The sequence below is a fragment of the Malania oleifera genome, chromosome 3 (assembly GCF_029873635.1).
Source record: "Malania oleifera isolate guangnan ecotype guangnan chromosome 3, ASM2987363v1, whole genome shotgun sequence".
NCBI classification, from domain to species: Eukaryota; Viridiplantae; Streptophyta; class Magnoliopsida; order Santalales; family Ximeniaceae; genus Malania; species Malania oleifera.
The window spans coordinates 42419595-42446067 of NC_080419.1; the positions used below are offsets into that span (position 1 = coordinate 42419595).

Here is a 26473-nt window from a genome sequence, read left to right on the forward strand (position 1 = left end):
ACAAGTTTTAAATATCTTGGTTTTAAAATATTTTACATACTTAGTCCTGGATTCATCAAAATGAGTTTTATGTCCTAAAGCTTCAAGAAAAGTTAAGCATATTTTCAATAAAGGACATATAAGTATATAAGATATCAAAATGGTTATTCAAATGTGTTTTATTAATCAAGATATCTTATATTCAAATGGAAACTTACTTGGACAAGCATTAATCTTTATTAGACTTAATATATTTCATATACTTTTGTCCAAGAATGTTTTAAGTCATTAAAAGACTTTTTGATAAAGAAAAACAAAGCAATGGCCAGCTAACGTAGTGCGCCTCAAGTCCTGAACACCTTTCGATATTTAGGACATAACTTTTGTTAAGTTCAAAAAGGACGATCTTAGTGTCTATGGAAAGTTAAGAAAAAATCCCACTACTTTTATGTTGATGACTTTTTCTGATTCAGCGTACTAGTATACCAGACCCAAGGATTGGTTGACCAGACCATTCCAATATTTAAAACATATCTTTTTGCCAGTGACTAATCGACTAGTGCAGGAGACTGGTCGACTAGTGGGGTGACTAGTTGACTAGTGAGGGTGACTAGTCGACCAATGGCCTCGTGCCCAACACAATAATGGCTAGAAATAGCTAGTTTTTGTTGGGATTCACTCCCAATGATCCAATAACGGATAACTTGGTATTTTGGCTATAAATACAAGTTCTTAAACTTGTTTAGCATGCTTTTTGATTATTATTACAAGCATTTAGTGAAAATTATTTTTGAATCCAAAACCTAGCACTTTGCATTTAGTTCATATTCACAAGTGCTCATCTATTTTGCTCACTCATCTTGTATGGTTCATTTCTTGAGAGATTAAGTGTGAGGGTTGCTTTGTATTTGATATTTGCTCAATCAAGGAGCATTTTCATTGTAATCATCTTCTTCTTATAAAAGTTCTTTTTGAAACATTGTGAAGATTCTTGATGAATGCTTGGTGAAGGCTCTTAGTGAGTGTGGTAGGGATTTGTTCCTGAATGTAGGGTTTGGTACCCGAGTTGTAAGGCTTGCTCCACCAATGAAGGAGTTTTATAGTGGATTATGGAATCTTTGGCTTGGTGCTAAGGCGTGGACATAGGCTTAATGCCGAACCACGTTAAAACTCTGGTGTTAAGCTTTCTCTCCCTGTACTCTTTAATTTATGTCTTGTGCTTGATTTACATTATATATATATATATATATTGTGATATAATTACTTGCAATCTTGTCAATAATTTTATTTTGTAGAGAAAGTCCAAATACACGAAAAGAGTCCATTTACCCCCCTCTGACTCTATATACTTCTAGGCTGGGACGTTTAACAAGTGATCCAGTACTATTTAGTTTAATGTTTAAAATATTGAATTTACATGTATAAGTCATGTTGCAAAATAAGAGCTTAGAGAAAGAATTCACAGTTCAATTTCTTTAAAGAGTTTATACAATAATTGTTGGTCATTAATTATTAGACTCGTCTTTTGGGCATTGTATGTTGTAACTATCTATGATTGATAGGTTTTGTGATATGTATTCTCTTATTTGTAATAATACCTTGCATTATGATATATTATGTACAATAAATTCTTATACTTTATTGTGTTGTAATTGGTGTGATCCCAAGAGGGGGAGGGGGGTGAATTGGGTTTTAAAATTATTTTGGCTGAATTAAACATTTATGCCGATTCACCACATATCATATTCCATTCAATATAATAACGTGTATGAAAAATGATTAAGCTGTAAGTGTGAACATACATGTGCAACATATCTCATTTAAATAAAAGTGTGCATGCAAATAATTATAATCATAAATGAACAAACATACACGTGCTGAATTTAAAGTGCGAAAAGTAAATGAGATAGGGAGAGAGTGACACACGATATTTATTATTGAGGTTCAGCCAAACTAGCCTACGTCCCTGCCTTGGGCATACCCCCCAAGGATTCCACTAAACCTGCTCACTTAAATGGGCGGAACAGAAGTCGTTACAACCTTTCCTTATGGGGTGAGGTAAACCCCAACTCAATTACAAGAGTGAGCCCAACTTATCTCACTTACGGGGCTGAGACTCCCTAGTTCAAATTACGGGCTCAACCCAATTGGTCTCACTTACGGAACTGAGACTTCTTAGTTCAATTAATGAGATGAACCCAACCTGTACAATAAAAGTATTTTTGTACATAAAAATGTTTCTAAATCATACAAGTAGAAATGTACATGTTTAACCTCTAAATGCATGCACTTTAATATGATATACATTATGCTCAGTAAAGTAAAGGTGCTATCAAATAATTTTACACAAATAAAATATATATGAAAAGTGAGTATTATTGTTTTCCTATAAATATATTTGTAAATAAAGAGTATTTGGAGAATCTAGGAATTTAAGCTCAAGAAAAAATTTGTACAATAAATAACTTTCTCCCAAAAATATTTATCAAGGAAACAACTAGGAGAAACCAAAGCTATACTCTCAAAAAGATTTTCAAATATAAATAATAAGTGAGAGTAAACATGTAAATACAAAGGAAATACCTAAAATAAATATACCCTCTTCAAAGTGATTTTGAAATAAGTGAATGGAATGAGAGTTGGAGAGTTTTTGTTTAAAACATTTGCCCCAAAGAAAATGATTTTTACAATAAAAATGGTTTGGGGGGAACTTTGACTAACGAAATAATTTGAGAGGATTTAGGAGTTAATTAAAGTTTCTAATCTGGAGTTATGAGGAGGTATTTATAGATTTTACAAAAATTATGACCATTGGGGACACGCTTGGTATTTTGGAAAAGTTTAATTAAAAATTATTGACGTTTTAGTGCTTTTAAAAAAATTCTAACCTGAGAGGTTCGATCGAATGTATTTTAAGTTCGGTCGACTATATTGATAAGTATGATAGACTAAGGCACTTTTGAACTACAAATATAATTGATTGAATTAAGGCGATTTTGAACCCCTTCGAGGTTTGGTCGACTAAAGCAAAGCTCGGTAGGCTACTTATCAGGTTCGATCGATAGAGTCCAAAAAGAATTGAACATTCGGTTGGCTAAACTGTTGGGTGTCAGACACGAGCCAATATGGTCGACTATGGAAGATGCGTTCAAAATCGTTCAGTCTGCTGAACCTTGGTCAAACTGTTGACCCCTGAATGGTTCAATTGACTGAGTTCGGTCGACTGAGACCCCTTTAAAGATTAATTTAAGTCCTGATTTTTACTAAAATTTATGGGGACCTAAAGTCAATCTATGGTCATTGAGAGTCAATCCCAAAAATCCAACGTTGGCCGACCAAAGGTGATCCCTAAGGTCAATCTATGGCCTTTGGTTCCCTATGATCAGTCTACGGTTTTGTCTGAGCATTCAATTCATATCATGCAAGATGTATGCATTATTACAGACCAAATAATAAAAAATTAAATGTAACACAAATTAAAATTAAACGTCGTCTTCGTCTTCTTCATTGCTCTTCTTTTCATGGAATGCGCCAGTTGAAGTAAGCTTTAAGTCTTCCGGCTTCCATTTCCCTTTTGGCTTATGTGTGTATTGAATTGTAAATGTAATGATCCAAAAAATAATGGTATTTAAATAATAAAAAGAAAGGGAAATGGAAACCGAAAACAAAAGGAGGTAGTCGACGACATTGCATTTTAGAAAGGATAAATCCTGAGGAATTTTTCAGCTTCTCGTCGAGGAATACAGGGGACTCGTCGACGAGGGTATAACAGGAGCTCGTCGACGAGGGTTGGAGTTCGTCGACGAACTTTCTACAAGACTCGTAGACGAGGTGACGTGGCTCGTCGAAGAGGAAATACCGAGGGGATGATTTTGGGGTTTCTGAATTTCATCGATGAAGGGGAGAGTTTGTCGACGAATTTTCTATTGACCTCGCCGACGAGGTGACGTGGCTCATTGACGAAGGCCACAGTTTAAATAGGCCTAAAATTCATTTTTGGCTGAAATTTTCTGCGCAGAACTTTTCTCTCTCTTACCCTTCAGTTCCTCCTCCTTCTTTCTTCGATTTCGGGCCGGATTTCCGCCGATTCGAGGATATGAAGCCACCATGATGCTCTTGAGAAAGTTCTCTACAAGTCTGCCGGAGCGGATCGTTGGTGGGGCTGAGTTGGAAACCATCCCAAATCTAGGGTAAGCCTTTCTACTCAATATTTGGTTATTTGGCAGTTGTAAAAAGTGTTATACGCGTAGAAATATTGAAGTTTAGTTCTGGGGAATATTGTTTCTAGGGTGTTGAGTTGGGGACCCTGTGGGTGCGGGACAAATTTTCTTAGGGGCTTTTCAAGAATCAGGTAAGGGGATAAACTAAGCTAGTTCTTTTTAAGAAAATGTATATATATAGCATTTGATTTCGGGAAAGTAAATATGTTCATATATATGATTTATATTTGAGAAAACACTATTTAAAATGATGGTATGTTGAATATGCGGAAAACCTATTAGTGTGACATGAGTAGAAATTGTTATGAAATACTGTTTTCTAGAAATGTGATTATGATGCGGATTTTTATAATGGAAAATCGGCGTACGGGCCGAGCTATGTGTATGATTTGCCAGCTTACGGTCTGAGCTATGTATATGATTTTTTGGTGTACGGGTCGAGTTATGGATGTGATTTACCAGCGTACGGGCTGTGCTATGATATGATTTGCCGGCGTACGAGTCGAGCTATGGTAAAAAGTAAAATACCGGCTTATGGGCCGATGATTTTTCATGATATACGTATATATGCAAAATGATATGATTGATCTGATAATTAATGATATGAGATATCCATGTATCACAGTTTCAGTATATGTTATATGATATTAGAACCTGATTGGCTTGGTCTAGGCTAGCACTTGCACGGTACCGTTGCTATGTGTCCATGGTCTTCGTGATCATGATATTTGTGTTAACGTTGCTGTATGGAGTGGTGTGAGATTGGATGGTTGATATGGTTTTTAAGAAGTGTGTGAACGCTCCTAGTGTACGTACTAGGTTAGGCAAACCCATCAGACTTACAGACTGTACTTTTGACTTGGTAGTGGTCGGCCAACCATTGTCAGGTCCCGCCTTCGGGTCACACAACCCAATCATGTGGGGGTAATACATGACAACAATCAACTAACCTACCAGGAATGTTTTTGTATTATTATAATATGAGATGAAATATGTTTATGAAAATGCAGTATGTTCAGCCATGTTTTTATGATATATATGTTTTCCTAGATTTGACAAAACAGTTATTGAATATGTTCTGTATGATATATGTATAACACGGAATACTTATATTGCCACACACTGGTATTAGTTTATTTCCCTTACTAAGAGGTGTCTCACCTCAGATAGGAGAGCGGGAAAAGCCCCGTTGATCTAGTGCTATTTGTCTGCCCTCTTTGAAGGGTAAGTTTTAGTAGGGATAGTTGGATTTTGTGGGAAGTGTCCCTAGATCTTGTTTTTGGGATGTATATACTGAAATACTGTGGATATAGTGACTCTGGTATTTATGGTAATGTGATGGATGATTTCGTATTTATAATATTGTGATTGTATGTTCCTACTGTTTAGGCTTTTGTTATGTGTTCTGATATATCCCTGGTACCCACAGGTCCAGGTGGATTATGATCTGCTGAGCTGGGATTTGTGATTTTGTAATATAAAAAAAATGTAGAAATTAAGCAAGTCGTGACAGTAAACCTATTCAAGTACTTAAAAACACACATAAGAAACTGGTGCTTTGTCAGCATCAAAACAGGATCGGACTCAAAAACTCAACATATTGTATAATGAGACTTTGAATATTATAACATTTTGTAGAGAAGATTAACCAATTAACAACATTTTGTAGATTTTTGTTATTTTTTTTATTAAACTACTCTTAAAACGATAAAGGAAAAAAATTGATAGTTCTCAAAATGATAAAATGTAAAGTTGCAATTTTACTCTTTATATTCATCCATTCAAAATAGAAATGTCATCTACTTCCTAAATACCATATTCTAACCACTTTCTGTTAATCTCCCACAACTCCTCAGATTTCAAATATCATTACCAAAACTAATTTCCAACTGACTTCTTAGAGTTTTTGTGCATTATTTGGTTAATTGAGTGGACATTCAAGAATTTTTTTTTTTCATCTGAATTGTATGAATTTCCATTTAATTTGTGACTTTATATTTCTAAAAATTTTATTGTGAATTATCTTCCCATGATTGTATGATTAATTTTTCAGGTTATGGTTATGTTTTTATACCTTGATTTTTCATGTATATTTTGTAGTTGATTGTAACCATTAGTTTCTCTCAACAATTATTTCCTTCTTATTTTTGATCTTTCGTTTCAATTTCTAGCTCTAAGGATTCCCCACTAAAAACCGTAGTTGTTGAGTGTGTCTACCTCTTCCCAAATTCACAAAAATTAGAGTTACCCTTCACCACCATCAAACAATCATTTACAAACAGCCATGGTTGTATCTCTTTTTTTTTCTTCCTACACCCCTCTTACCTATTTATTCATTTAGAATAAAAATGTCATCTGCATCTTAAATACCATATTCTAACCAATTCCTATTAATCTTTTGCAATTCTTTAGACTTTAAGCATTATTACTAAAATTAATTGTCAACTGTCTTTTTAGTATTTTTGTGCAATATTTGATGAATTGAATGGACATTCAAGATTTTTTTTTTATTTGAATTGTACGAATTTTTATTTAATTTGTGGCTTTATATTTCTAAATTTTACTATGAATTATCTTTCCATGACAGTACGATTTATTTTTTCAGGTTATGGTTATATTTTTATGCCTTGATTTTTCATCTCTACTTTGCCCTTGATTTTAACTATTAGTTTCTTACAACAATTAATTTCTTCTTAGTTTTAACCTTTCATTTCAAATTCCACCCTTATGGATTCTCTACTAACAAATGTAATTACCAAGTGTCTAACTTACCCCACCCCCACTCCCCTTTTTTTTCTTTATTTATTTGAACCTCCTGACTTCCTCAGTCCAAATTCACAAAAATCAGAGTCATCCTTCACAACTATGGCTAAATCCCTTCTTTTTCTTCCTACTCTCCACCTTTTTCTTTTGCTTCTACCTTTTAACTTTGGTAACTTTTCTTTTCTCTTTACATCCTATATTTTTCTTTATTTGGTTGAAAAAATAAAAAATAAAGTGTAGACAAGACTAAACCTTTTATTTTTCTAGGCAACCGAACAAAAACATGCATTTTTAATTTCTACTTAACCTCTAAATTTTAATTTGATTTTATGATAGTATAAGTGCATTTTGAAGGAAAATTTACAATCAATTCATTTTCTATATATATATATATATATATATATATATATATATATATATTTATAGGTTTAATTTTGACGCTACCAGATGGCAAGAAAATTCAATATTGACTTTATTAAAGGAAAAAAAAAAAAGGACAAATAATCACAATGAATTGTTCATTTAGACTATGATAAAAAAAAAAAAACTAAAAATGTATGCCATTATAAAAGACTTAGTGTGTGGAAAAGGCTTGATCATCTGATACAAAATTGTTATCAAACGTACCATTTGTTGGCAAAAATGAGAATTACAATCCTATATAAGAAGGGGATCTTGCTTTTACCTAAATACTCTGCTCAACCATGTATCTATTGCCATGGACATTTACTACTAGAAATTCAGGAAATGGTCCAATAATTACAACTTTCGAAAGTTAGGTCTCTTTACCATGGTTGATCCAAGTAAGCCTTTAAATTTATCCACACACAGCTACAAATCAATAAAAGAGCATTTGAAAACATTATGTTACATAGCAGTGTTCATTTCATATTTATGGACTGAAGTTGGACATAAATAATGGTTTGATTTCTTAAATTAGTAGGTTATTGTGGCTGCAAGTATGTGTTTGAGAGTGGCTCTGAAAAGTTTCCACCATTGATTTTACCCTAATGATCAATATAGGAGCTTTCTAAATTTATTCTACAATAATCAGTAGACATTGAATTGTATGTTTTTGCAGTCAATAAAGAACAAGAACTTTGGTCTATATGTGAGGTTTAAGAAACTGCGAATTATTGTTTTTCTTATTTAAATAATGCTAACACCTATAGTTTAATCCATGACATAATAACCACTAATTAAATCTTTTATTTCAAAAGACCATTTTCCCCTATTCAAGTATCCTACAAATAAACTCTACTCTATAATAGACTATAAATTAGAATTGATAGTTTTATATTAATTTCATCTCATCCTTTATTCTTTGATAATACTCTTACTTTATTGCTCCCCTTCAATTCTTATCACCTCCCAAGTCGAGGCAGTTGAAAAATTTCCATCTATGTAAGGCTTCCAAATAAACACGTCAGGCCCCAATTTGTGCTTTATGGATGACAACAAAATCTCATCTATTTTGGGGGACTCCTACCAAATCTTTCAGCATTTCAATGTCCCACTTCTCTAGCTCCCGACAACCTTGAATCTTAAACTCAAAATGCTAGACCGTGTGAGAAGACTCTACAAGGGGACCACTGCTCAATCACTTCTCAAACCAAAAAGAAGTTTTTCCTTCTCCAACCTTCATATAAACATTCTCATAGACTTCTAGAAAGATCTTTAAAATTGTCTTCCAAAATTGAGAGCCCATAGGAGTGTAATTGATTGAAGCCATGTGACATGATTTAACGTATTTAGCCTTAAAGAAATGGGTCCAAAGATTATCTAATGTCATCAGTATCCAAGCAAACTTCATGTGAAAAGATCTTTGAACATCAATTAGGTCCCTTATGCCAACACCCCTTTCATCTAGGGGTTTGCAAACCTTTGGCCAAGCACATCATTTCATTTTCGCCTTACCATTACTCTCTCCCCAGAGAAAAGAAGAAAGAATGGAATTAATATTTCTAACCACCACCAAAGGAACTGAGAGAACCACTAGTGTATGTGTCGCCATGCATGATAAAACATGTCGAATAAGGATGAGGCGACCTCCCTAAGACAGCAACCTCATCTTTCAATTTGCCACCTTATTTCGAATTTTTGAGACCAATGGATCAAGCATTATAGCTGTAAGGCGACTAGAAATCAAAAGAGCCCCAAGGTACATCGTTGGAAAATTTCCTTCCACAAAACCCGTCAAACGTAATAGCCCCCCCCTTTTTTTTTTCCTGGGAATGTTGATCTTGTTGGACAAAAAGAGAGTTGATTTCTCCTTGTTGATTAATTGGCTAAACCAAATTTCATACAAATCCAACATCTTCAAAAGCATATTCAAAGATATCCTTTCCACGCTAGCAAAAACAAGTAAGTCATCCGCATATAATAGATGAGAGATTAAAGGAGCTCCCCTCGGAAGATAAAAATTTTCAATCCTACCTTCCTCTATTTTTTTTTTTTAATAAGCTAGAAAGAATTTCTTCCATCAAAATAAATAAATATGGAGATAGTGGATCACCTTGCCGAAGGCCCCGTTGAGACTTGAAGAAACCCCTATACATACCATTTAGCATGATCGAAAACCATGGGGTCTTAACACACTCTGCTATTAAGTTGCAAACATGACTAGAGAAGCCAAAACCCTCCAAGACCCAAATAAAAAATCTCCAATCAACCCTATCATAAGCCTTTCTCATATCCACTTTTAAAACTACATTTCCCCCTTTACTCTTTCTGTTTGATTGAGAAAGCCCCTTGCTCTGGAGAGATAATTCTCTTCAGGCAACGCGTCAATCGACCTACAATAATTTTTGAAAATATTTTGAATACGACAAAACACAAGCTAATTGGTCTGAACTTTTCAAAGCTTCTTGGATCCTTATCTTAGGGATAAGAACAAAATGAAGACGTGAAAAATCTAGGAAGAGGCTCTCAACTGAAAAATTTCTTGGCAGCTTCTAGCAAATTCTCTTTAACAAAGTCCTAAAAAGATTTGTAAAATCTTGATCCAAAACCATCAGGTCCTAGACTACTATCTTTTGGGATAGAATTTAAAACTGTTTTCAGCTCTATTTCTGAAGGATCTTTGACCAAGTACTCATTTTCTTCATCTGAAATCTCCTTATAGATAAGCTGGCTCAAACAAGTAATGCTCTATTAGATTGTTCCAAGAGAAAATTTTGAAAATACTTAACCGCACCTTCATGAATCTCCTCAGGGATGCCAAAAAACCGTACCATCCTTTAAGACCATAGAGTTAATCATCAAAGAATTGCTTTTTTAATTAATAACCGCATGAAAAAATTTGGAATTTTGATCACCTTCCACCAACCATCACTTCTTTGCAAGCTGAGCAACACGGGTTTCCTCTTTTTTTTTTCCCAATAATCTATTTCATATTTTGTAATCAGGAAGTCTATATCCACCTCTTGATTATATCCTCTTTTAATTGTTCCTCCAAGTCTATCATTCAATTTTCTAAATCCTTGATATTAAGGTCCACCCGGTCAAATACCTCTACATTCCACCTTTTTAAAGCAACCTTAGCCTTTTTGAGCTTAGCAATCAACTTACACATGCCCGAAACCTGAACTGATTCCATCCAAATTTGATGAATTAAAGGGAAAATATTTTCATGGGAACTCCATATATTTTGATACCTAAAAGGAGGAGGCCCATATCTTGTTGAGTGATTTGAGAAGTGTACCAGTATAGGTTTGTGATCCGATGTCTTCCTCACCAGGTATTCCAGCCTAGCATTTTGACAATGATTAATGAACGACACATTCACAAAAGCCCGATCAAGCTTCTCGCCTATCTCCTAGTTGGACCAACATGTCCATTAAACCAAGACATATGCCCACCATGAAATTTTAAATCAACAACCCCACAATTGTTTAAACAATTATTAAACTCCTCCATAGCAACCAAAGGTCTAGACTGTCCCCCAATTCGTTCCCCGTCCTCCCAAATAGTTAAAGTCCCCCATAATAAGCCAAGGATTCAGACCTACTTGTAGAGCTTCTAAATCTTTCCAAAGACCCCTACGCTCATACAAGGAGCATTTCGCATAAACAAAGGTGACAAGCACTTTTGTCCCATTTAAGACCACCCATCCCGCGATCATTTAATTCGATATACTCACTATTTCAAAATCATCATGCTCATTCCACATTATCCACACTTTCATTTGAACAATAATTAGGAAAATCTAAAAATTGAGCGAAACGAAACATAGAGTCCTCCTACATGAATGGTTCCAAAATGGCCAACACAGAAATCAAATAATTCCTAACCAAATTCCTCAAGCGTTTCTTTGACGTGCCTATACTTCGCACGTTCCACACCATCATTTTTGTCCTTATACATTAAGTTTTATGTGATGGGTAATAACTCGTTGGGATTGCCTCGCTTTATTACTGAAAGCTTTTAACAAAGGAATTATGAGTTGAGAAAAGTTACCTTACGAATCATAGCCTTTGTCAGAAGCCAGACCATGAATTTTACTCTCATTCTCATGAGCAAGTTGAACTTGTTCTAGGTCCAACCTTGTATCACTTACGTCAGAAGCAGGTTCAACAATCTCCCCTTCCTCTATCACCATATTATTTTCAAGAATCTCTTCACCCTACACTTTTCCACTTGGCTGATGCACAACACAATCTTCAACCACCTATGGAATTTCTTTTCCTCCCTTACTACCTTCACCCATAACCAATGTGTTACACTCCTTTTGCCCTTCAAGGTGTACCATCTCAGTCTTCCCAATTGTCTGAGAATTATTGCTAGACCCACCCACATGCAGTACCTCATCAATGAGGACCAGGTGAGGACTACCCTCCTCTAAAACCTATTTTCCTTTATCTGCGACTAACTTTACCTCTTTTCCAATCTCCTTATTTTCAGACACAACAATAGGATCCAACTCCACATTTTTACTTGCACATTCTTTTAAACTCTTGTCCTTTCTTCGCATCTTCTTCCAAGCTTTGACCTCCTCTTTCTTCCCTTCAATCATCATCTTGTTCTTATTAACTAGTTTCACCTTGATACGATCACCCAACCTACAAGCAACCTTTATATGGCCTTGACAGACACTTTTTGCAATAATAACCCTGTTTCTTATACACCACTTCTTGTCAAACTTTATGTTTTTAACCTACCACCAATGGGAAGCCACTAACTACCTCCTCTTGCAAATCCACTTCCACACAAATTCTCGCCCTTGTAGCGCAAGTTCTATATAAAGTGGCATTATCCGTTCAAAGAAATGTTCTAAACCTTGTTACCAAAATTTGAAGACAATCCAAGCCATACAAGAGTAACAACAAACTCGGTAGGATGATCCATTAAGGAGCCATAGATCATTCTTTCTTTACATCAAAATCAACCGTCCAGTTGAACAAATGGAATTGACAACCAGCCATAACTCGTCCCTCCCTCGCCCATGTGTGTAAATAATGTTTCTCATTCGCCAGGTGTAATAACACCTGATATTCATCCATAAAACTAATCATTAAAACCTCATGGAAACCCCACGTCTTAATAATCTGAAACTGCAACACATCTATTGACGGTCTCTTCGATAAGAATTTAAGAACAAGTGCAAACTTCAGATCCTCAGCCGCTTTGTCCATCTCAATATCTGAAAAAATGAAGCCTAATTCTCCACTGAATATCTCAGGTTTCCTCAATGGTAATTGAAATTTAGATTGAGGTAGAGGTCTTTGAAAGGCCTACACAAAAGTACGTCACCCACCAAAGGCGTTGTTTTCCTTCTCAATCATTTTTCTGTCCCATACAAAATTCAACCCCTCCACCTAAAGCCTAGGCTTGATAGCTCTCTCAATCGTGTTGGTGACAAGGGCCGCCTATGAAGGGCAAGGATGAAAAAGCAAGTGAACAGTATAAAAATGTGATTTGAAAAAATTGGGTTTGATGGTTTATGGTTTTAAATTTTTTTTTGTTTTTTGTTTTTTTGTTTTGGTTGAAAAATGGTTTGGGCTTGAAAAACTTTGAGGAAATCATGAGATCCCAAAATGCAGAGTTTTTTCCCATTTTATTATTAAATTAAAATAAAATATTAAATAATACTTTATTTGAAAAAAAATTTCTCAAACTAATGCTCACAAAATCTCACAACACCAAGCTGCGAGATTTAATTGGGCAGTGTTTTCCGGTGGTGACGCGTGGCAAGGTGGCTAAGCAAATCTCACAGGATCAAGCTGCGAGATTTGTTTCCCCATTGACTTTCTTATCCAATTAAATCTCGCAGGTTTTTCCTGCGAGATTTATCAGACATATATATATATATATAATTAAAAATGCATTATACCCAGTTAAAGAAACAAAATATTTTTTACCTTCTAAAAGAAAGACAAGTATTTTTAGAAATAAACTCTATTTAATAAAAAATATATAAACAAAAATATTATTACTTTCTAAAAGAAAGACAAGTATTTTTAGAAATAATAATTTCAATAAAATTAGATAAATCAACTTTTAAAAAATTTATTTGAATCCAACAAGACAAGACCTAAAAAAATTCATTTTATTCAAAAAAATAAGTGCAAAAAATTTATAAATGTTAAATAAAATACAAGCTACCCTGTCCAATGAATGCTTAGTTGAGAATCTCATAGATATCTAGCTAAGATCTAATTTGTACCTTTTTTCATATATTTTTTAGAATTTTAGTCATATTTTTTAATAGCTATTTGATTAAAAAAACATCAATTTAATTAGGTTATTAATTTATTTTAGTTTTCAAAATACTAACAAAAAAAATTTGCTAATTTTTAATTTTTTCTTCCTATTTCTAATTTTTTAGTTCTTATTCCTAATTTTTAGTTTCATAATTCTTGACAATAATACCAAACAAATTGAAGATTTTTCATTGTTATAACAATATTTTAATATGTAAAATTGGTTTCTGGAGATTAATTTATTCATTTTATATAGAAATTTTAATGGAAATTAAAATAAAACGACCATGTGAATTTAAAATATAATTCAAATAAACATATTTGCAAAATTTTAAAGAATTAAAAATATTTTTTTTACTATTTTTCAATTGTCTGCAAGATTTTTTTTATAGCAGTTAAATTTTAAAAATAACTGCAATACAAAATAATTATAATTAATATCTATTTTATGCATTCAATTATGTGTTTTTGTTTACTAGTTAGGGATACATGATGTTTGTAAATATCAAGTTCTTTTGATTAATACTCTAATTTTCTTAATCTTTCACTATTTAGTTACTTATTTAATTATAAGTTAAATATATCAAATAATTATAATTATATTTGTAAATATATCAAAATTCATAAAATCTACTCCATGGACTTTTGTCTTTAATTTGGATTAAATAAAAATTAGGAAACATGATTAAGATAATAAAAATCATAATATATTATAATAAAATAAATATTAATTATAATTATTTTGTATTGCGGTTATTTTCAAAATTTAACTGTTACAAAAAATAATCTTCCAGACAATTGAAAAATAGTAAAAAATATTTTTTTTTATTTTTAAAATTCTTTAAAATTTTGTAAATATGTTTATTTGAATTATATTTTAAATTCACATGGTCATTTTATTTTAATTTCCATTAAAATTTCTATAAAAAATGAATAAATTAATCTCCATAAATCAATTTTACATATTAAAATATTATTCTAAGAAAAATCTTCAATTTGTTTGGTATTATTATCAAGAATTATGAAACTAAACACTAGGAACAAGAACTGAAATATTAGAAATAGGAAGAAAAAAATTTTAAATTAGCAAAAATTTTTTTGTTAGTATTTAGAAAACTAAAATAAATTAAAAATCTAATTAAATTGATGTTTTTTTAATCAAATAGCTATTAAAAAATATGACTAAAATTAAAAAAAAAAGTGAAAAAAGGTACAAATTAGATCTTAGTTAGGTATATATGAGATTTTCAACTAAGCATTCATTGGACAGGATAACTTGCATTTTATTTAATATTTATAAATTTTTTGCACTTATTTTTTTTGAATAGAATGAATTTTTTAGGTCTAATCTGGGTGAATTTAAATAAATTTTTTAAAAGTTGATTTATCGAATTTTATTGAAATTATTATTTTTAAAAATACTTGTCTTTCTTTTAGAAGCTAATAATATTTTTATTTACATTTTTTTATTAAATAGAGTTTATTTTTTTATTAAATAAAGTTTATTTCTAAAAATATTTGTCTTTGATAAAAAATATTTTATTTCTTTAACTGAATATAATGTATTTCTAATTTTATATATATACAGGTTCTTCCTGCCAGATTTTATTAAATAAGAAAGTTAATGGAGAAACAAATTTCTCATTTAATCTTGCGGGATTTGTTTAAATATTATAGGAGCATTTGTTTGGAAAATTTTTTTTCTAAATATAATATTATTTAATAATTTAATTTAATTTAATAATAAAACGCGAAAAAACTCCAAAAATGCAACCGAGAGGGAAAGAAGAAGAAAGATCGGGAAGAAATCCGTACCTTTGCTCGTGGACAGGGGGAGACGACGAGCAAGCAATGTTTGGGAGCGGTCCGGCGACGGAGGCTACGAGCGGTCGCGAGCAAGCACTGACTGGGAAGGTCTCCACAGAACGGCCGGTTGTTTCGTTATCTTCGTCTGAGCAGTGTACGCCTGCCTCTCTCAGATTCGCCGTTCGGAGATTCGCCTTCGACAACGCTACGTCCGGCGACGGAGGCTCGCAAGAACTCGCGAGCGAAAGCTAGGACACAGTTCTTCCCAACTTTTTTAACGAGTTAACTTTACCCCCAGTTGCTGACGATAAACCCTGCTTCAACCTCTGCACCGCCTCCGAAACAAACCCTCATTCATCATCTTATCATCAATCCGCCTGCGCTTGTATCACCGTATGACACTTTCAATTGCTGTCCCTTGGGTCACTTGCATTCTCTTTCCCACCCTCTCGCTTCTGTCTCTTCATGCGATGTGGCTCAATGCTGCACTTCAATTTTCTTCACCTGGGTCACTTCGATTTCAATGGTTTCTCAATTTTTCGTCATCTGGGTTCATAGCATTTTTCGCTTTTCTTTCGGTGCCAACTATGTTGACAATCACCCCCAAATGTCCACTGCCCTGTTTATGAATTCGCTAGTCAGAAACGATGAAGGCGGCGAGGCCTAGTCCACACTCCCTCTTCTCCAGAACGAGAAGAAAACACTCAACTTTCCCTCTTCCTCTAGACCCTCCCCCTGCACCTGCCGATGATCACATAACCCTTTGCCTCTCCTTGACCGAGCAGCTTCTTCAGCGCCGCTTAGTATCATCCGCTCAGCTAGTGATTCAACGGATCATTGCGCAAAGTTCTTCAATTGCCGACCTAGTCTCCGCCGTTGATTTTGCTGCCTTCCGAGGAATGGAACTTGATATGCGTTGTTACGAATTCCTTATTCGTAAATGGACAAGTTCTGGTCAACCCCAACTGGCTGAGGCTATTTATTATGATGTCGTTATTGGTAGAGGTATTGATCCAAGCCCGACTTTGTTGAACTCTATGGTGATTTGCTTTTGTTGTCTGGGAAATTTGGATAAAGCGAGGACCCATTTTGATAGGATCCTTGCAGCAAACTTTGCCCCTTGTATTACTGCGTGCAATTTGCTTCTCCGGGAGCTATGTTCCCGAGACACAGTTTTGGAGGCATTTGATTACTTTATTAAAATTGACGAGGCTGGTAGTATTGTGAAATTTTGGTGTTTCAATATGTTGATTGACAAGTTGTGCTTTAGAAGGCACTTGGATGAAGCACTTCAAGTGTTTGATATAATGTCCATGAGAACTGGATCTCCTCGCACTGCTGGCCCATACAAATCACTAGTTTATGGGCTGTGTAAAGGAGGGCGTGTTATGGAGGCAGAATATCTATGTAGAGATATGGAGTCTCATGGTCTCTTCATAGACAAGATCATGTACATTTCTCGTTATACGGGAATATTGCAAGAACAGAAGATGCCCAGATGGGCGATGCGGCTTTTCTTTAGAATGCTTTAAGATGGGTTTTCTGTGTGATGAATGTTTATACAATACTTTAATTCATGGGTTTTTTTTAGGTTGGGCTTGGTTGATACTGGGATGGGTTTTCCCACACAACCAGATGGTTGGAAGAGGGGGGATGCAGCCTAATGTGGTTAACTTATTCCACTGAGCACCTTTTGATTAGTGAAGATATGTAGGGAACATAAAGTAGCACTGTGATTTTTCACTTTTCAATAGCATAAATGATTCTGGTTTAGCTCCCACTGTGCGTTTTTATACAGTTTTGATTGCTGCACTTTTTAAGGAGAATAGATTAATGGAAGTGGAAGAATTGTACCAAAAAATGATGGATAATGGAGTTATTCCTGACCATGTATTGTATTTTACCCTTATGATGGCGTACCCGAAAGGGAATGAGCTTCAACTTGCTCTCAAGGTGTTGCAGGCTGTTGCTAGGAATGGCTGTGGCTTAGACCCTTCCCTGTTTTTAAGCTCTGTTACTTCAAATATTGAAAGGGATTTGATGCAAGAAATTGAGTGCTTGCTTGGGGAAATTCTGAGAAGCAACTTGGATTTAGCTAATGTGGCTTTCAGTATTTTTATTTGTGCATTGTCTGCTGCCGGAAAAACTGACGCTGCTTTACTTTGCATGGAAAAGATGGTGACACTTGGATGTAGGCCTTCTCTTTCCACTTACAATTCCTTGATCAAGTGTTGTTGTCAGGAGGGGCTTCTTGAGGGTGCTAAGTCCCTAATTGACCAAATGCAAGATCAAGGTGTGGTTTCAAATGTAGCAACTTATTTGGTAATTGTACATGAACTCTGTAAGCAGGGAGACTTGGCTTCTGCCTTTGATATCTTGGACCAAATGGATGAGATTGGATTGAAACCCCATGTTGCTATTTATGACACAATTATCGGTCATCTAAGCAGAGTGAAAAGAATTTTGGAGGCAGAAAATGTGTTCAAGCGGATGCTTGAGGCTGGTGTCCATCCTGATGAGACGATCTATGTCACCATGATTAATGGTTATTCCAAGAATGGGAGAGCCATTGAAGCCCATGAACTGTTTGAAAAAATGATAGAGCATGGCATTGAGTCAACATGCCGTGCTTACACTGCATTGATAAATGGATTAGTCAAGAAAAACATGATCAGGAAGGGGTGCTTTTATCTTGATAGAATGCTGGCAAATGGTTTTGTGCCAAATACCGTGCTTTATACTGCTCTTATTAAGCAGTTTTTGAGGAAGGGAGAGTTTGAATTTGCATTGAGATTGGTTGATTTGATGGAAATTTGTGAGATTGAACGTGACATGATTACAAACATTGTGTTGGTCACTGGTGCTGGGCGAAATATCCCTTCTAGAGAAATAAAATGGCATTTTGTTAATAGAATATCTGAAAGGGAAAGAGAAATGCTGCTGAGTTTGCTCAGACAAAAAACTCTTATGCCAAAGGGAAATAATTTTAGATTTTTGACTATGCCTTCTGAAGCAATCAAATGTGTTGCATTGAAGCTGATCCAGAAAATTAAAGACACAGTTGTGCGAAACTTGCACCTTTATAATGCCACGATCTTTGGACTTTGCAGGGCAGATAAGATCCAGGATGCATATGCTGATGTCAAATTGATGCAAAGCGATGGTCTATGCCCCAATCAGGTGACTTTCACCATTCTTATGAATGGTCATATAAGAAAAAATGAGATGGATCATGCTATAAAGTTGTTCAATAAGATGAATGCAGATGGTTGTGCTCCAGATAGAATTGCATACAACACTTTAATAAGTGGCCTTTGCAAGTTTGGAAGGCTATTGGATGCTTTATCACTCTTGCAAACAATGTACAAGAGAGGGCTTTTTCCAAGTATGTTTTCATATGAAAATTTACTCAATTGCCTTTGTGCACGTGGTTTGAGCATTCAAGCCTTCAAGTTATTTGAAGAAAAGAAATGCTGGACATGATTATTGTTAACCTGTCGGTATACCCGGAAACCTGTATTTTTACGCTATGCAAAGTAGCAAATTGCTATGAAGCTATTACACTTGATATAATGCTGAAGAAGAGGAAAATCCATCGATGACATGGGGGTAACCAAGGAGGCTGCTCGTAGAAGCATGTCGTAGACAAAGAGAACTTGCTTAAGCTTTGATTGCCCATGGAGTCCGCCTCGCGCACCCCGTACATCGTCTTATCTTATTTACTTCTCTTTCTTTCTGCCAGCTTTTATGACAGAGTAACATGATAACCTCCCTTCTAAACCCCTCAAACGACGGCAATTTAGTCTCCCCAGCAACAACCTTGCCTTTCCACCCTTTCCCCTTCTCAGTATTCAATACAACTATTTAAGACTGTCTGTCCAAAAAGACAAAAAAGTGGGCTGCCAGCATCCATATACTCAAGCTGCCGTTTCGCTTCCGCTATGCGTTGTATCTGTTATGCCCTAATCCTCAGTTGTCCTTTCAGCTTTCACCTTCCATTATGCGCATATTATGTCTCCATCGGAGCTGCACTATTGGAATCCTAATCGCCCTTCTGTTATGGCCAACAATCGTTGGTGATGATTCTTGTTCCCTACATTTCCTTGTAAATCCCTTCCAATGAACCGATATTTGGAATCTGATCATATTTTGTAATGGCTTGTGGCAAGTTTCATATTTCTTTTATATTTTGTGTTTGTGTTTTTAATTATCATATTCCCTCGCTTTCACTAATAATCCGTCACAAGTTTCTAAGATTATACATCACACAATGCCGACCACTACTCCATTTTACTTTTTGTTCCTGTGCGAAAGCTTGTGTTTTAAGAGTTTTGCTATTTGGAGAAACGGACTTATGCTCCTTCTCATTATCACTTTTAACAGGTTTTGTCTTTGCCCTCGTTTTTCTGGTCCTTTTTTGCAACGTCATGAATGGCACGTTATTCGTTCTCATGTGGATTGTTCGTGGATTGGGATTGGTGATCTCATTTGAGGTTTAGGTTTATTTATCTATTCGTCTTTAGCTATCATTTTTTTTTTCAAAGTTAGTTCTTGTGTTCATTTCTTGGTTTGTTTTCGGAATTTCATTATTGATTTAGTCACGATGTGCATTGAGCGGTGATGTCTGACAATGTTTTTAGCCTTGGCCGTTGTGCTAGCTATATGCACATCTGGTCGAACGCGCGTAGAACTGTCTTATTTGGAGATGAAACTGGCCTCGAGCATGATATATTATAGGCTTTCGCGACGAGAGGTACGCATATTCTGGTGCTCGTGAGGAGTGTTAGAACCTCTCTTCTCTCCTCTTCCTTATTATCCGTTTATGTCTGATTCTTATTTTCATTTTACACTATTGCTATGGTTATGTGCTTTGGTGCTTGATATGTTGATCGTTCCTTCTAGGCATCTTGTTCGCCTCTTTGCAGTGAGATTATGCTCCCTTAACGTTGTTTGTTAATTGACTAGATTCACTTTTTTCTCGTTTGGTTTCTCAATGGAAGCTCTGAACTCTTTTCCTATATTTTTTTTTTTTTGTCTTTTGCGAACAATGTTTCCTTAGACGAGAAAATGATCGAAATTTCCACCCCAAAGCCCTCTCTTAAACTTTGGCCGAGAGTTAATTTGTTCACCATTTGTTTCATTGCCTCTGACTATGGGATTCACTCGCTTCGGCGAGCTCACTCACGTAGGAGTATGGTACATAGCGAAAGTACCCAACTGCTGCCTAAAGAGGTCATATATCATGGCCCAAGGATACACTTCAAGACAAAAAGGGATAATGTGATGAATTTCTAGGAGTTGTGAAAGATCTGATGGCTCTTTAAGGCTTGACCATTTGGTGGTTCAATTTTATATTCTCGTGATGTTTTTGTATTATTGTCTTTGATTTATGCCAGTGTTACACTGCTCGCAGAATCGGCACTGCTAGTGTTATAGAGAGGGCGAAAAAGTTACTTAAAGGGCTGATTTTGGATTTCAATACCTTCTTGCCATATGGATATGAGATTATGATTCCACTTGAGGATGAACAACCTTCAGAAACCTGTTGAATTTGAAGAAGCTATAAACTTTGTGAACAAGATTAAGGTGAAACTATCATATTGTCAAATGTGAGATTCTAATTTTGCTTTCATATGTTCTCATTTTATCGATTCTATTCACATGCAGATATGGTTTCAAGGTGATGATCATGCTTACAATTTTTTTTAGACATTTTGAATATGTATCATTAAGGACCGCATCTGAGTTCTATCAAGAGGTATGTTGTTATCATTCTCGTTCTTTTATGTATTAGTGTCGAATATTTGTTTCTCAGTTCTTCTACACTTAAGTTGGTCCAGGGAAAAAGTTTTGATGAGTGTTTTTTTTTATTGTAAATATGGCCAGTAAAAATGCCTTCCTTTATGCAGGTTGCTGCACTTTTCCATGACCACTCATGCATGCTTGATGAATTCACCCATTTTTTACCAGATTGATGAGCAGCTGCCACAACTCATTATGCTCTGTCAGGTACAAATTCCGTACTCCGTGATAGGAGCTCGGCCATGCCCACAATGCAACAAATGCATAATGACAATGTATTTTAATTTTCTTTCGCTTGACATCTCATTTGGTTTCCTATTATTGATTATCATGCTAACATCTTTTTTATGTGCATTGTCACAAGAAGGAAAGGACTGTTGCTTTACATGCTGACCACAGTGTGGACTATCTTGATCATGACCATGATAGAACTTTGATGAGAGCAGATAAAGAGGCATGCAGGCATCACGAAAAAGAAGAAGAAAGGAGAGAGAACAGAAAAAGGAGAGAAAAAGAGCAGGATAATAGAGATTTTGAGCATGATGGTTGTAGAGACATCAATAATATGCAACATCTTCCCCACAAAATCTGCATGATTGAAGATTCTAGTGATGACCAATTACACTTGCATTGAGGAAGGCCCTAAAAACCTCATAATGATTATTTGGTCGTGGATGATTGTTATGGCCATCATGCTATTATTGGTATGGTTCAACAATGTTTCCAACTTCCGTTATATGTAGACCATCTCTCCACTGGAGACATTATACATGACAACAATGTCACTGATTTATTTCCTTCTACCTCTCTTTTTTATAGATTGTTCCACCTTTGCAATCAATAACTCAGGGAAATTGTACTTGGCATTTAGGTAATTAATCTCTCTCTCTCTCTCTCTCACACACACACACACACACATTTTTCATTGATCTTGTCTTCTTTGTTGGATTTATCTTCATTTTTTTTTCCATTTCATTCTTTAATTTCTTTATTGTCATTGATTTTCTTCTCTCATTTCAATCATTACAGTTCCTGCTTTTTGGCTTCATTTTTGTAGTTCTTTTTCTGTGTTTTGTTCTTTGATTTCTTGATTTTTGTTGCTGGTCTCCTTCTCATTATTTTATATGAATCAAGTTGGATTTCGAGTATACAAATATTGTTATTACTGTTGTTTTAATTACGTGCCCTTGCACAGGTCATATATAATTTTTCAATTGTTACCATGCATGGCACCATTGTTCCAGTATTATGATGATGTAGCTTTACAGTGAAAATGCATTTTTGTCATTACATTGCTTCTAACAATGAGTAGTCATTGTGTGATGCTGCTTTTCTCTACCTATTCTACGTAATATGTAATTAAATTATTTTATTCTGAATTAAAATCCCATATATGCTAAAATATATGGATGCTTTAAACATGGCCCAACATAGCAAGAAAAGGAGATGGCTTTTTCATGGCTGTTCGAATTTAAAGTGTAGGCACAATATTTTTCCAAACATGAAGCCAAAGTTGTTGCAGTGGAAATATTTTCAAACACTATGGTTTCCTGCTTATTGATTTCTTTTTTTAGTCTTTTGCTATATTATGTTCTTTGATTTCTTGACTTTCGTTCATAATCTTCTTTATCTTTTATGAATCAAGTTGGATTTGAGTATACAATTATTATGCTATTTGTGCGTTGAGTGCATCAGTTTCTACTCTTGCACAAGTTATATAATAAAAAATGTGTGAATAAAATTGCTTACCCAAGATCATGACAGACTCTGGTCGCAAAAGTTCAAGAAAACCTTTTTCAAAGCACTGAAATTGAGAAAACCAAACATCAACACCAGAAAAGGCCTCAAGGATAGGGCACATTTAGCAGGTCCTCTTAAATAGAAATCATTGAACCAAAGGTTTTAATGTGTTCCTCTTTTGAAGTCAGAGAAGTCATCAAACAGCGAGGATCTCAAAGCCACTGGGAGGCAGAGTATGGGTTCAGTACCATAGTGTGTTTTAGATCTCTGTGTAGTAAAATAATGACTCCGAGCTCTAATTTCATTGTTCAACAAACCCTCAAATATGTAATAAGAGGTGAACATTGCTGTAAAATATATTGTTGTTCCTTGGATATGTGTTAAATTCTCCATTTCTTTGTATGCTCTCTCTTCTATAGTTGATTGTGGCTATGTTTGAGGTTTTACTAAATCTTTTACTCATTTCATTTTTCCAAAATTTTCTGGAGTTCTATTCTTTGCATTTTCTTAGCTTTTTCATTTGCTATCTCTTTTTTTAATTGTTATTAATTTGATTTATTATTGCATTTTCAGATATGTTCCTGCAATTTTTTAATGCCTCTAGGATTCAATTGTTTACGTTATTTGGCTCCATAGTTTCCACATTTTTTTCCCACGCAAATGTCTCCGTGTGAATTTTTTTTTTTGTAAAAAAAGGCATTTTAATGAAAGCCAAAAAAACAAGAACAGAACCAGTGCATTTTTCCCTACTTCATTAATTATGTTGTTTTTTCTCTCTTTTATTTTTGGTATTTTTGTGTTGGAATGCCTATGTTTGGGCTTTATTTTGTGTCTCCAATTTATGGTTCGCTATTATGATTTTTTTTTTCTCTGTTGCTCTGATGTAAGTGCATATTTATATAATAATGCAACTATATAAATTTTGGTTCTATTGGCCTTTTTTCTTCTTTGAAATTATTTGAGCGATATAAGGGTTATTGCTACTTTAATTATGCAGTAGAGGCATTCGACAATATTTATTAGCAAGATGTGTTTGATTGTTTTATCAACAATAAAAGCAAAAGAGGCATAATGGTGATGGATAGAATTTGGTAAGGACCATCAATGTGATATTTGCAAGGCCATAAGAGGGTAAATATCATGTATTCTTAAAGGGTTGTATAAATTAAGAAAAATGAAGAATTATCATCTCTTCAATATTTCCCAAAATACATGGTCACCTTGATCATTTTGTTGATCCTGTGAGTCTGATTTCATTTTAATTATGACAAAACCAATGTTTTTCATCTGTGCACTGAGCTTCTTGAACAGATTTATCCTTAACATGCACCGTTAGTAGGAGCTTAAGCAAGTCATATAAATTAGGATTTGTCTTGTGCTTTGGATTCCTCGCTTTTTCTTCTTGCTCATAATTTTGCTTAAGGATTTTGCCTTGTTTAAACAATTAAAAATAATGGCATTCCATTATATGGTTTTTGCCATAGTTCGGACCGTCATCAATATGCGGCTTTGCCTGCAACACATCTGTTTTCACATTTTAAAAGCTTATATAACGTATATAGAGTGTATAGGTCAAACTTTCATGATTTTCATTTTATGGTTGATACAATAATTTATATGTATAAATTTATATTGACTATTCTAAATTACTATGGGTATCTAATTATATATATTGATGCAGCACAATTTGAAAAATAGTTATACACTGTGTGTATCAACTCACCACGTGATTGATGTGAATTGCCTTTCAAACACCTAAAACTTGTAAAACAAAATGACAAGAGTGGAAATTTTAAAAATGGCCCTCCTATGCCTAAGTTTGTCTGTACCTGAATATGTAGAAACTTTTATGGAGAGGGATTCAGACTTGATTAAAAAGTGTGATTATTGGGCTTGATTCAAGACTTCAAAGCTTAATTGGACTTTAATTTGAGAATTGAGATTCAATTAGGCCCTAACTAGAGAGTTGGGATGGCAATTGGGCTTGGTCTTGTTATTTGAGGCTGCTAGGACAATTGGCTTTACATTTATTTACCAAACATAAGGAGAGATACGTAACACTTTTCATCTCTCAAGAAATGTTAACTTATTTTTATAAAACCTCATTAGAAGTCACTGCCTTTCATTTACAAGAAGCCCTAATTTCTATTTATTTTAAGAGAGATAAGTCGGAATGAAAATGAACAACATAATGAAGCTTTTAAAATGTGAGGCATGTGCTTCAGCATTCTCTATAATTAACGCCTTGTAACTCCAGTAAGAGCATTTTTCTTACATTTACTTGCCTAATCTTTAAATGGGTTCATGCTTATAGTTCAGGTGACCAAACACATGAAGGGCAATATTTTGTGTCCCATTCCTTCCTATGACATAATCCTAATGGTGCAGCTGACAACATAGATCATATCAACTCAACGATTAAGACAATATCTCCATCAAATTAATAAAATTTTCTCATTGCGTTCCATATTATCATAGTCACTGGGCATCGATGAGATGACATGGTGTTACATGATTGGCCGGAAATGCTTACGCCAACCAACACCAATCAATCACAGAGGGTCATTTTGATCCATGACTGCCCCTGAGATTACATTAGGCCCTCGTAAATAATGTTTGGCTTCCTTTTATAAAGGAAATCTGTTTTTCTTTTTTCTTTTTCAGAAGCAAACGACAAGAAAAAACATTTAAACCCTATTTTTAATTCTTTTAAAAGTTCATTCATAATTATGAATTTAAAGCAATCAAAAGGAAATAGCCATTTTTAAATATTTTGTGCCTCGTTCTTGTTCTCAATTTTTGTGTTTTTACAAATATTACCAACCTGTTTATTCAAATATTCATACAAATTTGTGTAACATTTATTAGACATTTACAAAGCACACTTCTAAAGTTCCTTTTATTACCAACTCACGAATCATTTGTTTCATGAAGTATATAAATTTCAAATTGAGAATCTTTCATATTCATATTAATATGCTGTGCGTTTAGGAGCATAGACTTCAGAGTTCGGACCTTAAATTTGGATTTGAATGAATTTGAATAAATTTTAATACAATTTTATATTATATTTTATCTAAAGTTGAAACCTCTCCAAACATAAGGTAAGTTCATTTTGAAAAACTACAAAGCGGACATCTAAAGATTCTTTAAAACCAATTACGCTGACAAAACACCCCTCCCCTCTCCTCTCTTTAGGAATCCATATTTTTATAAGAACGACATCTTATTCAAAAGCTTGTGATTTTTTGAACTATTTGTCTAAGTTGAAACAATTTTCTTTTTAACAACCTTTTAAACAATTATTTTTGCAACCACGCAAATTGCAGGAGGTAAAACTAAGCCCAAAACAAAACCTAAATGATTAAACATTTCTATAACTCTCAACTACTTCACTATCTTGAGCCTGACAACAACTTATTGTATGCTCAGTTAAAGAAACTCACATACAGACATCTCAAG

At 34.4% G+C, this 26473-nt stretch overlaps 1 pseudogene; it reads left to right on the forward strand.

Annotated features, from left to right (window-relative positions):
- Nucleotides 1-15440: 15440 nt before the first annotated feature.
- LOC131151287 (pentatricopeptide repeat-containing protein At5g62370-like) lies at nucleotides 15441-23413 on the forward strand (annotated as a pseudogene).
- Nucleotides 23414-26473: the final 3060 nt, after the last annotated feature.